Genomic DNA, 14,294 nt, shown 5'->3' with positions numbered 1-14,294 from the left:
AAAATCCCATTCAAACTGTAAAGAATCAGTGATTTAATTTCACAAACGCAGGAGCGCAGGATCACCAGCACCTGTCTGGAAAGCAGAGGATGGTTTTGAAAGCATTGGGTAAACAATCACTTCAGTTTTCACTGGAATAAGTCACAGACAACTCTTCCCAAGCAAGAAATGCTGGAGCTTTCACAGCAGAGTGAGAAAACAGGAGATAAAACACCCCAAACCTCCACAAAGACACGACCCAGCATAGTGGTAGACATGGGGAACATTCTCCTCATTTTCCAGCTCCAAAACTGCCTGAGCAGGGCCTGAAACCCCCTCTCCTCCATCAGGAACAAAGCAGGAAGGGCTGTGAGCCCTGAGCACGGCTTGGGATAAAAGTGTCTTGTATTTGTGGGGTTCCCAGACAAAGGCAGGAGTGATGAATCTGACTCCATGTTCTTAGAAGGCTAATTAATAGTTTTAAGATTCTATATTATATAAAAGATTACTAAACTAAACTATACTAAAGAATACAGAAAGGATACTTACAGAAGGCTAAAAAGATAATAATGAAAACTCCTGACTCTCTCCAGAGCCCTGACACAGCTTGGCCCTGATTGGCCATTGAGTGAAAACAACTCCCAGCAGAATCCAATGGAACAATCACCTGTGGGTGAACAATCCCCAAACACATTCCACATGAGCACAACACAGGAGAAGCAAATGAGATAAGAATTGTTTTCCTTTTCTCTGAGGCTTCTCAGCTTCCCAGGAGCAAATCCTGGGCAAGGGAATTTTTCAGAAAATATGACAGTGACAAAAGTGCTCCTCTGTACCCAAGTGAGGGCTTTCAGCACAGGCAGGATGCAGTGGAACGCTGGGAGCCTGTGCCAGCCCTGCTTGGATGGAGTGTGGGACCGCAGTCCCAGCCAGAGCTGGGGGAACCCAGGGATTTACCCAGGGAACCCAGCTGGCATTTGCCTCCATTCCAGGTGGGATTTACCTCCATTTCAACTGGGATTTACCTCCCCTCCCACCTGGGATTTATTCCAAATTCCAGCTGGGATTTACCTCCATTCCAACTGGGATTTGCCTCCATTCCAACTGGGATTTACCTCCCCTCCCACCTGGGATTTATTCCCAATTCCAGCTGGGATTTACCTCTATTCCAGTTGGGATTTACCTCCCATTCCAGCTGGGATTTGCCTCCCATTCCAGCTGGGATTTGCCTCCATTCCAGCTGGGATTTACCTCCCTCCCAGCTGGGATTTACCTCCCAATTCCAGTTGGGATTTACCTCCCATTCCCAGCTGGGATTTACCTCCCATTCCAGCTGGGATTTTCCTCCCAATTCCAGTTGGGATTTGCCTCCATTCCAGCTGGGATTTACCTCCATTCCCAGCTGGGATTTACCTCCATTACAGCCAGGATTTACCTCCATTCCCAGCTGGGATTTACCTCCCAATTCCAGTTGGGATTTACCTCCCATTCCCAGCTGGGATTTACCTCCCATTCCAGCTGGGATTTTCCTCCCAATTCCAGTTGGGATTTGCCTCCATTCCAGCTGGGATTTATCTCCCATTCCAGCTGGGATTTGCGTCCCATTCCAGCTGGGATTTACCTCCCCCCCACCCCCAGCTGGGATTTACCCCCCCTTACACCTGGGATTTACCTCCATTCCAACTGGGATTTACCTCCATTCCAACTGGGATTTACCTCCCATTCCAGCTGGGATTTGCCTCCCCACTCACAAGGACCTCTCTGGGAGTTTTGCTGTGAATGAAAGCAGAGTGTGTAGGGATGGCAAAAAGCAGCAAAGCAGAAAAAAAGTTATTTTCTGGTTGTTTTTCCAGCTGGTTGCACACAGACCTGCAGAGGGCTGGTGCAGGAGGGTTCAGCCAGGAGACTGAAGGCAAAATGAACATTTCCAGGAATAATGGCCCTTTCCCTCTCGGATGGCTGGGAGGGATTTCTGTGTTCACTCAGTGCTGAGGGCAGTGCTCTCCTCAGTCCCACTGATTCCCTTTACTCTAAAATGGGAAATACTGGATGTGGATCCCCATTGGATGAACTGTACACAGGCCCAGTTTTTGTAGGTAAAACAAGGATGTGCTGGATGCACATTTTCCAGAGACTGGGATGGAAAACCAAAAAATTGCCCAAAAAATACATAATATATTGTGTATCTATTAATATATTTAATTTATTTGTATGCATTTATTTTATATTTGATATGTTTAATAATTAATAGAATATTTCAGTTGGAAGGGACTTACAAGTCCCTGGCCACAGCTGGGCAGGGCTTGGGGCACCCTGGGACAGTGGGAGGGTCCCTGCCATGGCAGGGCTGGCACTGGGTGGGATTTAAATTCCCTTCCTAAACCATTCTGGGATCCCACACTGCTCCTCTGCTCCCAATCTCTGATCCCCTCAGGGCTGCCAGGGCCTCCCAGGGGATTTTTGGGGTGTCTGTGCAGGGCAGGAGTTGGGCTGGACCATCCCTGTGAGTCCCATCCAGGTCAGGACATTCCTGATGCTGTGACTGTCCCAATGTCCATTCAGCAGGCCTGGGACACCAACCCCCTCTCCAGGAGCTGTCCCAGCCTAAACTCTGAGCTGGGGAGAGGAAACCTCCACTCACCAGGGTGGGAGGTGCAGTTCCTGGGTCTCGTCACCATAAACTGTGGGGTCTTTGCTTCTCTTTTGCCAGGGTTGGGATTAAATGTGTGAGATGGTGTTTCTTGTTGGGACTCAGATGTTTATTAGTTCTTATCTCTGTCACAGTCTCACAAACCCCGAGTTCCGCAGCACTTCACTCTAACACACTGAAAATGGAGCCCCATCTCTCTCTCTACAAGGCCTTTTAAGGAAAAACTGTCCAATTAAGAGATTAACCTAAATTATTTTCACTTTTAACCCAAAAACCTACCACCCGTGCCTGCAATGGGGACTTTTTTATCCAATTACACAAAACCACCAAAACCCATGGAGAAGAGGGTGAAGAAGAAAGAGAAGAAGATGGTGAAGAAGAAAGAACAGCCTCTGCCCTAAAACCTCCATCTTGCTTTATATATATTATTGTATTCTAAACCCTTAAACTCTGGGTTTTCCACCCTATGATATCACACAATTCTATTCAAACTCTGGGCAAACCCAGGGCACAGGGAATATTTCTGTGTCAGTCCTGGGGTGCCCTGATCCCCAGGGGAGCACTGACTCTGACCCTCATCCATGGAGAAAGTTTCCTAAACTCCAAAATAGACTAGATTCCACAAAAGTGTGAAATAGATTATAGAGAGCAGTGTAAGCGTGTCACTTGGTGAGAAATTGAGATTTTGGGATTTTTTTGTGTGTTGTGGATGGAAGCAAGATGGAGGGCACAGGGTGTCATCCTGGGCTTCTTCTTCATGCTTCTTCCTCCTTCTTCTCCATGGGTTTGGGTGGCATTTTGTAATTGGGCAGAAAAGTCCCCATTGCAGCTCTGTGGGATCAGTTATTGGGTTAAAACAGAAAATAATCCAGGTGTCAGTTCTTAATTGGATAGTTTAGTCTTAAAAGACCTTGGAACAAGAGATTATTGGCCTTCTAATGAAAAGCTGCAGAACTCACATCAGTGAGACTGTTTCACTGATAAGAAATAATAAATACCTGAGTCTGAACATGAACTACTGTCTCAGTGCCTTCAATCCAGACCCAGAGAAACCCACAATGATACCCCCACAAAACCCCACATCCACAATCCCAGTTCTGCCATTCCATTTTGGAAGCTTCTCCCCAGCCTCAGGTCACTGCAGTGTTCAGTGCCTGCCAGCACAGAAAATCTGAAATTCTCAGTGCCCAACAAAGCCTGCCAAGGACAGCAGCAGTAAACCAGAGCACCCAAACCTGTGGCAATCCTGGGAGTCTGCAGGGAGCTGGAGGCCATGGAATCACAGAGCCACTTCCCTTGGAATGGCCATGAACCACCCAGGAAAAAAACAAAACTCAAGGAGTGTCACGGCCAAATCAGGAGCAAAGTGTGTCAAGGCTTTATATATTCCAAGAGTGGGCAGAACATCCATTAATTAATCCCAAAAGGTTCCTGGGAGTTGCTGAGATGACTGTGCACAGTGTTAGTAACTCCTCAGTTATTATTCTCCTCAGTTTATTTGTTTCCACGACACATAGACGTTCTGATTGAACACTTAATGACCACAAAATACCTGAGCAGCACTTTCCCCCTAATAATGACACTTCCTGTGCTCCTTGTGGCCATCAGCCTGGAGCTGCCAAAGGCTGCAACAATCCCATTATCTATTGCAGCCATTTAGTGGCAGAAATGGAGCATGAAATAAACACTTGAGATGATCAGCCCTGGCACAGCGGGAGCTGTAATCACCCCTAATCCCCCCTAACCCGGGCCACACCTCAGCACAACTCCCGAGGCAGCTGGGATCCATTCTGGGAATGCCACAGGTGCTCCTGGACAAGGTTTGGGGGCAAAAACTGAATTTGGGTCCATGTGCACTGTCCTGTTCCTGTGCTGCCCTTCCCCAGGGCACAGGGACAGGAGCAGAGGGAACGGCCTCAGGCTGGGCCGGGGCAGCTCAGGGTGGGCACAGCAGGAATTTCCCCACGGAAAGGGGGCTCAGGCCTTGGCACTGCCCAGGGAGGGTTGCAGTGCCCATCCCTGGAGGTGGCACTGAGAGCTCTGGGCTGGGGACAGGGTGGGCATTGGGCACAGCTGGGTCTGATCTTGGAGCTCTTTTCCAGCCTCAGGGATTCTGTGGGGTTTGGATTGGATATTTGGGGAAATTTCTTCCCTAAAAGGGTTCCCTGGCACAGGTACAGGGTGGAGTCCCCATGCCTGGAGGGATTTCAGATCCCTGTGGATGTGGCACCTGGGGACACGGGGCAGTGGTGGCCTTGGCAGGGCTGGGGAATGGTTGGATGAACTTTGAGGTCTTTTCCAACCTTCATGATCCCATGAATATCTGTCCTCTGGTTTGGAGTGCCCGTCCCTGGACTTGCCCAAGGAATTCCTGGAGGTGGCACTCAGAGCTCAAGGTGGGCATCGGGCACAGGTTGGTCTGGGAGGGCTTTTCCAACCTCAGGGATTTTGGGATTCTTTTCCCTGTTTTTATTGGCCATTCCCCTAGCTCACAGCGTGGTCCTTCCCCAGGAGGTGAGTCCAGCACTGTCAGGGAAAGTCGAATTTATTGATGGAACAGGCACGAAACAGCCTCAGTTCATTAAAGCAAATGGAGGGAAATCAACACCTGAGAAAGGAACTTATTCCCACCTGGAGCTGCTCCTCCCTGGCTCCTCCTGCCCCTCTCTCCAGATTTTGGGAGGTGGCACAGGACCATGCCCAGCCCCTGTGAAGGTGCCAGGTTTGGTGTCCCTGGCATTGGGCAGTTCCCTGCTGTTTCACACCCATCTTTATTTCTCCTTTTTTTCCTTTTTTTCCTTTTTCTCCCTTTTTCTCCTTTTTCTCCTTATTTCTCCTTTTCCTCCTGTTTTCCATGGTGGCTGCCAGAGGACCCCACAGCCCCCAGGTTCCCCCATGGGAGAGGAGGTGCCCAAACACCCAGAGCAGCCTGGAGCAGGGGCTAATCCAACCTGAAGGCTTTGTCTTCCCTTTTTATCATCACTTTTCAGCAATAACTCTGCAATAACCAGGAAATCGCATTTGCCACAGAGGCTGTTGGAGGCACTCCAGGAGAAGAGAATATTTCACAATGTGTTCAGTAAAATATATGCAAATGAGCTGCAGACAGAACTGGAATTGTTCTGTCGTGATGGGTGGAAAATGCGACAGCTTCCATTGAGGATGGCACTAGGGATGGGGAATTTGGGATGTGCTCGTGGACAGCTTGGTCAGGATGGAGCAGAGGAGGCTCAGGGGGCCCCTGAGGCTGTGTCCAGTCCCTGACATGAGGGAGGATCCCAGGGAATGGGGACAGGACGGGGGGGATCTCAGGGAATGGGGACAGGACAGGGGGGAACAGCCTCAGGCTGCACCTCGGGTTGGACATTGGGAAAATTCCTTCCCAAAAAGGGCTGTCCTGCCCAAGAAAAGGCTCTCGCACACCAGGAGCCCCTTCACTGACCCTCCCTCATTCATCCATAAAGATTTCCATGGCCTGGCAGGGAGGATGAGCCAGAAATGCCCCTGGGGCTGGGACAGCCAGTGGAGCTGTTTTGGGAACTGGGATCTGTGCAAGAGCTCCCGGTGCTCTCAGGGGCTCCCTGGGGCTGTGCCGAGGGCAGGAGCCCCATTCCAGCTGGGAGAGCCCCAGTTCCCAACCTGTGATCTGCAGGGAGCTGAGGGATGGGGCAGGACAGGAGAAAACAGCATCAGGCTGTCGCAAAAATCTTTTATGAAAATCCTTTCCTTAGGATTTTTCCTCCTGAGAAGCTGGGAGGCCTCAGGAACAAAATGCAAACAATGGTTATCTGCTGCTGTGGGATGCAACAGGTGCATCTGGGATTGGTCTCATGTGGCTGTTTCTAATTAATGGCCAATCACAGTCAGCTGGCTTGGACAGAGAGCTGAGCCACAAACCTTTGTGATCATTCTTTGCTATTCTATTCTTAGCCAGCCTTTTGATGAAATCTTTTCTTCTATTCTTTTAGTATAGTTTTAATGTAATATATATGATAAAACAATAAATCAGCCTTCTGAAACATGGAGTCAGATCCTCATCCCTTCCCTCATCCTGGGACCCCTGTGAACACGGTCACATCAGGCTGCCCCAGGGGAGTTTAGATTGGATATTGGGAAAATTCCTTCCTGGGAGGGCTGTCCAGCCCTGGCACAGCTGCCCAGGGAGGGTTGCAGTGCCCATCCCTGAGGGATTTAAAGCTCTGTGGATGTGGCACTTGGGGACACGGCCAGAGTGGCCTTGGCAGGGCTGGGGATGGTGGGACTGAATCTCAGAGGGATTTCCAGCCTGAACAATTCCCTGATTCCATAAAGTTGTGGGTTTGTTCCAAACTCGGCAGGAGCCAGACCTTCCCCAGCACTGGGGGAAGCCCAAATTGGTTGCTGAGATCAGCCCTTGGCTGTTTAATTGTCACTTTTCCCCCAAATCCTCTCTGGGCTGGGTTCAGCCTTCCCCACCAGACACATCCCTCAAATCCCCTGGAAATGAGGAATAAAGGCCTCCAGTTCCTCCGGCCTGGGAGGAACACCCTGGCCCAGGCAGGGGCTCCATCTCCTGTGACAATTCCAGGCCAAACCATGGAAAACGCAGCTCCTGTTCCCCTGTTCCTCCCAGCCCCGTCCCCGCTAGGGCAGCAAATTCCCAAAAAAAGGTGTTTGGAACCCATTTCCATCCCCTGCAGGCTCTCCCCAAGAGCCAAGGCTGATGTGTTAAATTGAACAGCAGCTGTACCCAGCAGTGCAGGGGCAGCATTCCATGGGCAGCATTCCATGGGAATGCCCCGTCTGCAGTGGCAGGGACCAGGGTTTATCAGCTGTGCAGAAATGGCAATGTCAGGGTACCTGCAAGAGGAGCTCTCCTCCCTAAATGCTGAAGTGTCTCACTGGAAAGGGGGCACCGGCTCGAGATTTGCGTATTTTATTACCTGGATATTCCATTTCCATTCAAACAAAATGAATAATTACTCTTGGAACAGGCAGAAAGGAGGGGATGGAGCAGGGGGGGGAACCCAGCAGCAGCAACCCCAAAACCACACCAGGATTATCCAGAACATTCCATGGTGGGTCATCAGCACAAACTGCAGAGGTTTTTGCTTCCCAGCACAGAGCTAGGGATCTGCCTGGGACATTCCACCTGTTTCCATGAATTCCCTGGCCGCCAATGGGAGCAGAATCTCCCAACGAGCACCCAAGGGGGGGCAGAGGAGCACAGAGCCCAGGCCAGGGGAAGCAGGGGTTAAATGCAGCTTTTTGGGGTGAATCCCACTGGGTTCAGGGGGATTCCAGCCCTGTGCAGCCTCAGTGTGACAGCGTTCACAGGGGTCTTAAGATGAGGGAAGAGACATAGATCTGACTCCATGTTTCAGAAGGTTTGATTTATTATTTTATGGAATACTAAAAGAACAGAAAAAAATTTCTCATTAGGAGGCTGGCTAAGAATAGAAAAAAAATGAATAACAAAGGTCTGTGGCTCGGGCAGAGAGCTGAGCTAGTTGGGCTGTGATTGGCCACTAATTCTAAACATCTACATGAGACCAATTACTGATCTACTTGTTGCATCCCACAGCAGCAGATAACCATTGTTTGCATTTTGTTCCTGAGGCCTCCCAGCTTCTCAGGAGGAAAAAATCCTAAGGAAAGGATTTTTCATAAAAAATGTCTGTGACACCCCAGTGCCTCCCACCTCAGAGCAAAAGGCGGGGAAGGAAGGGGTTAATGATATTTTACAGCGTTTTTAAAGTGGAACTGTGCATGAGGAGGCAGAGAAAGGAGCAGAGCCCAGCTCCTGGCAAAGCACATTGAGCTGGGGAGGACATTTAGCGGTGATTTCCCTTCTGAAGGGAAAACAACATCAGAGATCTGCAGGGCCTGAGATTTGCATCTTCCCCTCCCTCGTCTCCATTTGCCCTAAATCTTTTATGGGGATCATTAAGGAACGTTGTGCACTGCCAGAGCCATCACAGACAAACTTCTGCCCATTGCCCAGAGCCTGGGGGATCCATCAGAGCCCTGGCGCACACAGATCTGCTCCGGGGAGGGCAGGGCTGAGGGGGGAATTCAGCCTTTCCCCCTGGAAATTCCACTTCTCCCTGCTGTGCTGTGACCCATGCACCTGACCCATGGCCCAGCACCATCAGCTCCTGCTCAATCACTGCATACAAAGCTAATTAGAGCTCAGTACAGGTGGGAGGAAACACTGAATCCTGGAATAGTTTGGGTTAAATGGACCTTAAATCCCATCCATCCCACCCCTGCCATGGCAGGGACGCTTTCCCCTGTCCCAGGCTGCTCCAGCCCACCCTCTCCTGCCCCTGGACTGCACTTGGAGCAGGGATCCTGGCAGCAGGAGCTGGGAACCACCGCAGGTTGCTGTGATCCCTGTTTGCTCCCTTGGATCCTCCCAAAGCCAAGCTGGGGCTCTGTGCTGCCTTTGGAGAGCTCTGCCCCAGATGAGAGGGGGAAAAAGCACCAGGATTTATTCAGGTCCTTGCAAACAAATCTTCATTAAATCCTGAAACTTGCAGATGGAAAATGCTGCTCTGTCAGGTGCTGGGTACTGTTTAATGAAGAGAAATGAGGCAGCCAGAGCTGGGGCTGGGTGGATTTCTCCCAGGTTTGGTGTTGCTGAAAAGGCTCCCAAGGTACTAAAAAGTCTCTTTTTTCCCAGCCCTGTGCTTGAAGAACAAGTTGAGATTCCTCAGCTCTGGTTCCCAAGGTTGTTTATTTTCTCTTACCTGTTACATTCCTTCTCTGACCTGCTGAGATCTGTCCAGCAGGTCGGGTTGAGGCACAGTCCCTGCCCTTGGGGTGGTGTTGGCTTTTTATACTAAAAACTACATGTACTTTATTTACAATCATTTTCCAACACCTATCACCTATGTTAGACAGTCTGTCTCCAAACCAATCCAGAAGTGCCACCATCACAGCAGAAGATGGAGGACAAGAAGGAGAAGAAGGAGAAGGACAGGACATGCCCAGATTCCTCCATCTTGCCCCCTGAACCCCCATTCTAAAACCCCAAAATTCTCCATTTTCACCCTGTGACAAATTCACTGTCATTCTACTCAAACCCTTGTGGCTGGTAGCTCCTCACACAAAGCTGGGAATTGTTTCCATGGGCTAAAATCAAAGGCACAGGTGTCTGTGACTGTGTGCCAAGGTCTCTGAGCCCCTGCCAGGGTCTGGAGTCCCCCAGGGCAGCCAGAGCGATGTCCTGGGCTCCCACAGATCCCTTCCCTGGGCACTCATTCCCTGCTCACACCTCACTGAGCAATGTCCTCACACTCCTGTCACTGTAGGACACGAAAGAACACGAGCACACGCCGCTGTTCTCAAGGTGAAAAAAGGGAAGTTTATTTTCTTACCCCAACATTTTCAGATTTCCAAGAGCGTCAGTGGATTGGAGGGTGACACTTCACTCTAACAAAGTAAAAATGGAGCCCCTTCTCTCTCTCTCTACAAGGCCTTTTAAGGATAAACTGTCCAATTAAGAAATGACACCCAAATTATTGTCGCTTTCAACCCAATAACCAACCACCCATGCCCACAATGGGGACTTTTTCATCTGATTACACAAAACCACCCAAACCCATGGAGGAGACAGTGAAGAAGAAGGAGAAGAAGAAGAAGGAGAAGAAGAAGAAGGTGAAGAAGGAGCAGCCTCCACCCTAAAACGTCCATCTTGCTTTATATATATCATTGTATTCTAAAACCTTAAACTCTGGGTTTTCCACCCTGTGATATCACACACTTCTAACCAAACTCTGTGGAAATTCCATGGCTGCCCAGGGCCAGTCTGTACCCCTGGCTCGGCTCCTGAGGACATGGAAAGCACAAGTTTGTATCCAGCTCGGCATCCATCACCCAGAATAAAGAAAAACTCCTGGCATTATCTCTGCCTCATTGTCAATGCAGCCGACAAGAGCGATTTCACTGCTCCAGGCCAAGCAAACTGCGCACGATGGAGGAGCGCAGATAAAATATTGGGCTGCATTCAAAATTCACTTTCAATCTGAATGCATTTGAGCTGGAGCTGGCAATTCACAGGGAAAAGAAATATAATAGAGCTGAGCACCGAGCTTGGATGTGCTCAGTGCAGAGCCTGAGGGGCAAACAGCTCTGCCTGGAGCTGCTCCTGCTCCCTCAGTTTGCCATGGAGAACAGGAGAGCACAGGGCTGGAGCCAGGCTGGGAGGGCTGGGAATGTTCCCTGGAGAGGAGAAGGCTCCAGGCAGAGCTCAGAGCCCCTGGCAGGGCCTGAAGGGGCTCCAGGAGAGCTGCAGAGGGACTGGGGACAAGGGATGGAGGGACAGGAGCCAGGGAATGGCTCCCAGTGCCAGAGGGCAGGGATGGGTGGGAGATTGGGAACTGGGAATTCCTGGCTGGGCTGGGATTGCCAGAGCAGCTGTGGCTGCCCCTGGATCCCTGGCAGTGCCCAAGGCCAGGCTGGACACTGGGGCACCCTGGGACAGTGGGAGGTGTCCCTGCCATGGCAGGGGTGGCTCTGGGTGGGATTGAAGGTCCCTGTAACCCAAACCAGTCTGGGATGATGATTCTGTGATGGGGACCCTGAGTGGACAGGGGGTACAAGAACCCCATCCCAATGGATGTGCAGTAAGAAGTAGAATTTTTGGTTTAAATATGCAGGTTTTTGGAGCTCAGGCCAGTTTGGGATGTTCCTTCATGGAGAAGATGAACTGGTTCTTCCCAAAATTATTTGGACTGGGAGGAATTTAAAAAAAAACTTAAAATCCCATCTAACTCCACCCCTGCCATGGCAGGGACACCTCCCACTGTCCCAGGCTGCTCCAAGCCCCAGTGCCCCATGGATTAATGCTGGAATGGTGGAACTTCCATGCCATCACCACAGCCTTGAGGATCTCCCAGGCTGTCCCCAGCAGCCCTGAGCTGGGATCTGAGCAGGCTCCCTTCCCTGCACACATCAGCCCTTGGCAGCCCTTTGATGAAGCTTTCCATTTTTTAAATTGAAGTATTTCTCATGCCTGCTCACACACCTCTTCCAGAGCCCTGATATTTATCTAACATATTGAAAAATTATTTTAATTTTCAGGATTTTTTTCCTCCCCTCCCTGGCAGGCTGGCAGAGATAACAAAGCCATGAACGAGCCTCGTTCATTTCATGCATTTCTGAACATCATGGCAACCACTGTCAGGAAATTTAATCATGTTGCTTTCATAACACTTATTTTGCATATTTCAGCCGTCTCTCTGCCGAGCGTGGCTGTGGCAGACACGACTGGCCTGGAGGCAAATGGAGACAGCCAGAACTCCATCCTGGGACTGGGAGGGATGGAAATTGGGATGGGAGTGGGAAACCTTCCCTGCACAATCCCCGTGCTCTGCCCTGCACTTCATTTCAAAAGAGTTTAAAGAGCTCAAAATCTGCTTTTCCTGCTGGTGTGGGGAGAGGGGGAGTGAATCTCAAAATGTCATGGAATGATGGAATGGTTGGGGTTAACAACAACAACAACAAGAGCAAGAAGGAGGAGAAGGAGGAGAAGGAGGAGAAGAAAAATAAGAAAAAGAAAAAGTAGAAAAAGAAAAAGAAAAAGAAAAAGAAAAAGAAAAAGAAAAAGAAAAAGAAAAAGAAAAAGAAAAAGAAAAAGAAAAAGAAAAAGAAAAAGAAAAAGAAAAGAAAAAAAAAGAAAAAGAAAAAGAAAAAGAAAAAGTAGAAAAAGAAAAAGAAAAAGAAAAAGAAAAAGAAAAAGAAAAAGAAAAAGAAAAAGAAAAAGAAAAAGAAAAAGAAAAAGAAAAAGAAAAAGAAAAAGAAAAAGAAAAAGAAAAAGAAAAAGAGAAAGAAAAAGAGAAGAAGAATGCAAATACTCTGTTCTGCAGCTCCATCTGTGCCCTGTTGTGTTCAGTCCCATCCTGAGGATCCCTCTGCACCAGCCAGGGGCACCTGCAGCTCCCAGCCCTGATCCCCAGAGCCCTTTCCCCTCCAGACAATCCATTTGGGTTTGACATTTCCAGCTCCACAGAATTTATTTCTGACTGGTTTCATGTAAATCAAATTGCTTGAGATGTCTGCCTTCAGATTATGAGTGATCACATTAAACCACAAAATGCTCTTGGCCACAGCGAGACCAAAAATGAGATTTTGTACAGCTGTTCTTTCTCATTAAAATCTTTATTTTTTTGTGAACAGACAACTTTGTCCTTCCCAAGCCATTTGTCCACGTGGTGTTTTGGTGAGATCCGGCTTGGAATGTGGCGTCCAGCTCTGGAGAAACCAGCAGCAAACGGACCTGGAGCTGCTGCAGAGAGCCCAGAGGAGCCCATGGAGCTGCCCAGGGCTGTAGCCAGGCTGGGAGGGCTGGGAATGTTCCCTGGAGAGGAGAAGGCTCCAGGCAGAGCTCAGAGCCCCTGGCAGGGCCTGAAGGGGCTCCAGGAGAGCTGCAGAGGGACTGGGGACAAGGCATGGAGGGACAGGAGCCAGGGAATGGCTCCCAGTGCCAGAGGGCAGGGATGGGTGGGAGATTGGGAATTGGGAATTCCTGGCTGGGCTGGGATTGCCAGAGCAGCTGTGGCTGCCCCTGGATCCCTGGCAGTGCCCAAGGCCAGGCTGGGCACTGGGGCACCCTGGGACAGTGGGAGGTGTCCCTGCCATGGCAGGGGTGGGATGGGTGGAGTTTGAGGTCCCTTTAATCCAAATTCTGGGATTCTCTCCTGTGTTTGGCACAGGGCTCCCTCCCCCTGCCCAGCCCAGGGATGCTCCCAGTGCTTGGGAAGGGTTTTGGGGCTGGATCTGAGGGCACAGGGCGGTGCTGAGCTCACAGCTGGGGGAAACTCCTTTGATCCTGCCCAGGATCGCCTGGATCCCTTCCTGGGATCCCTTCCTGCGATCCAGCTGGGATCTCCCAGCGCCACCAGCCCAGCCCTGGGTGCCCCAGGTCCCCTCAGCTGCCCCAGCCCAGCCTGCCTGAGGCTGCTCTGTTTGGCTGTTGCCTTTAATTAGGCAGGAGAACATCTCCCTGAGCTGCAGGTAATTGGAGGAGCAGCCCGGGCACTCGGGAGCTCGGGCAGAATAAATGCAGGAGCCTAAATTAGCCCCAGCATTTTCAAGTTGCAGAAGTGCAAAGGCAAAATAACAAAAAAGCCCATCAGCAGCAGCAACAAATATTCCCAGAGAGCTCTGTTTGCTGCAGGCAGGAGGGAGGAGGGAGGCTGAGGAGGAGCAGGAATTCTGGATCCACAGAATCCAATTCTGCATCCACAGAATCCAATTCTGGATCCACAGAATCCAATTCTGGATCCATAGAATTCATTTCTGCATTCACAGAATCCAGTTCTGGGTTCACACAATCCAGTTCTGGATCCACAGAATCCAATTCTGCATTCACACAATCCAATTCTGGATTCACAGAATTCATTTCTCCATCCACAGAATCCCATTCTGGATCCACACAATCCAATTCTGCATTCACACAACCCAGTTCTGGATTTACAGAATCCAATTCTGGGTTCACAGAATCCAACTCTGGATCCACAGAATTAATTTCTGCATTCACACAATCCAATTCTGGGTTCACACAATCCAATTCTGGATCCATAGAATCCAATTCTGGATTCACAGAATCCAATTCTGGATCCATAGAATCCAATTCTGCATTCACAGAATCCACTTCTGGATTTACAGAATTCATTTCTGC

Source organism: Ammospiza nelsoni, chromosome 6 (assembly GCF_027579445.1).
Source record: "Ammospiza nelsoni isolate bAmmNel1 chromosome 6, bAmmNel1.pri, whole genome shotgun sequence".
In the NCBI taxonomy this organism is placed as follows: domain Eukaryota; kingdom Metazoa; phylum Chordata; class Aves; order Passeriformes; family Passerellidae; genus Ammospiza; species Ammospiza nelsoni.
This window is presented reverse-complemented; position numbering follows the sequence as displayed.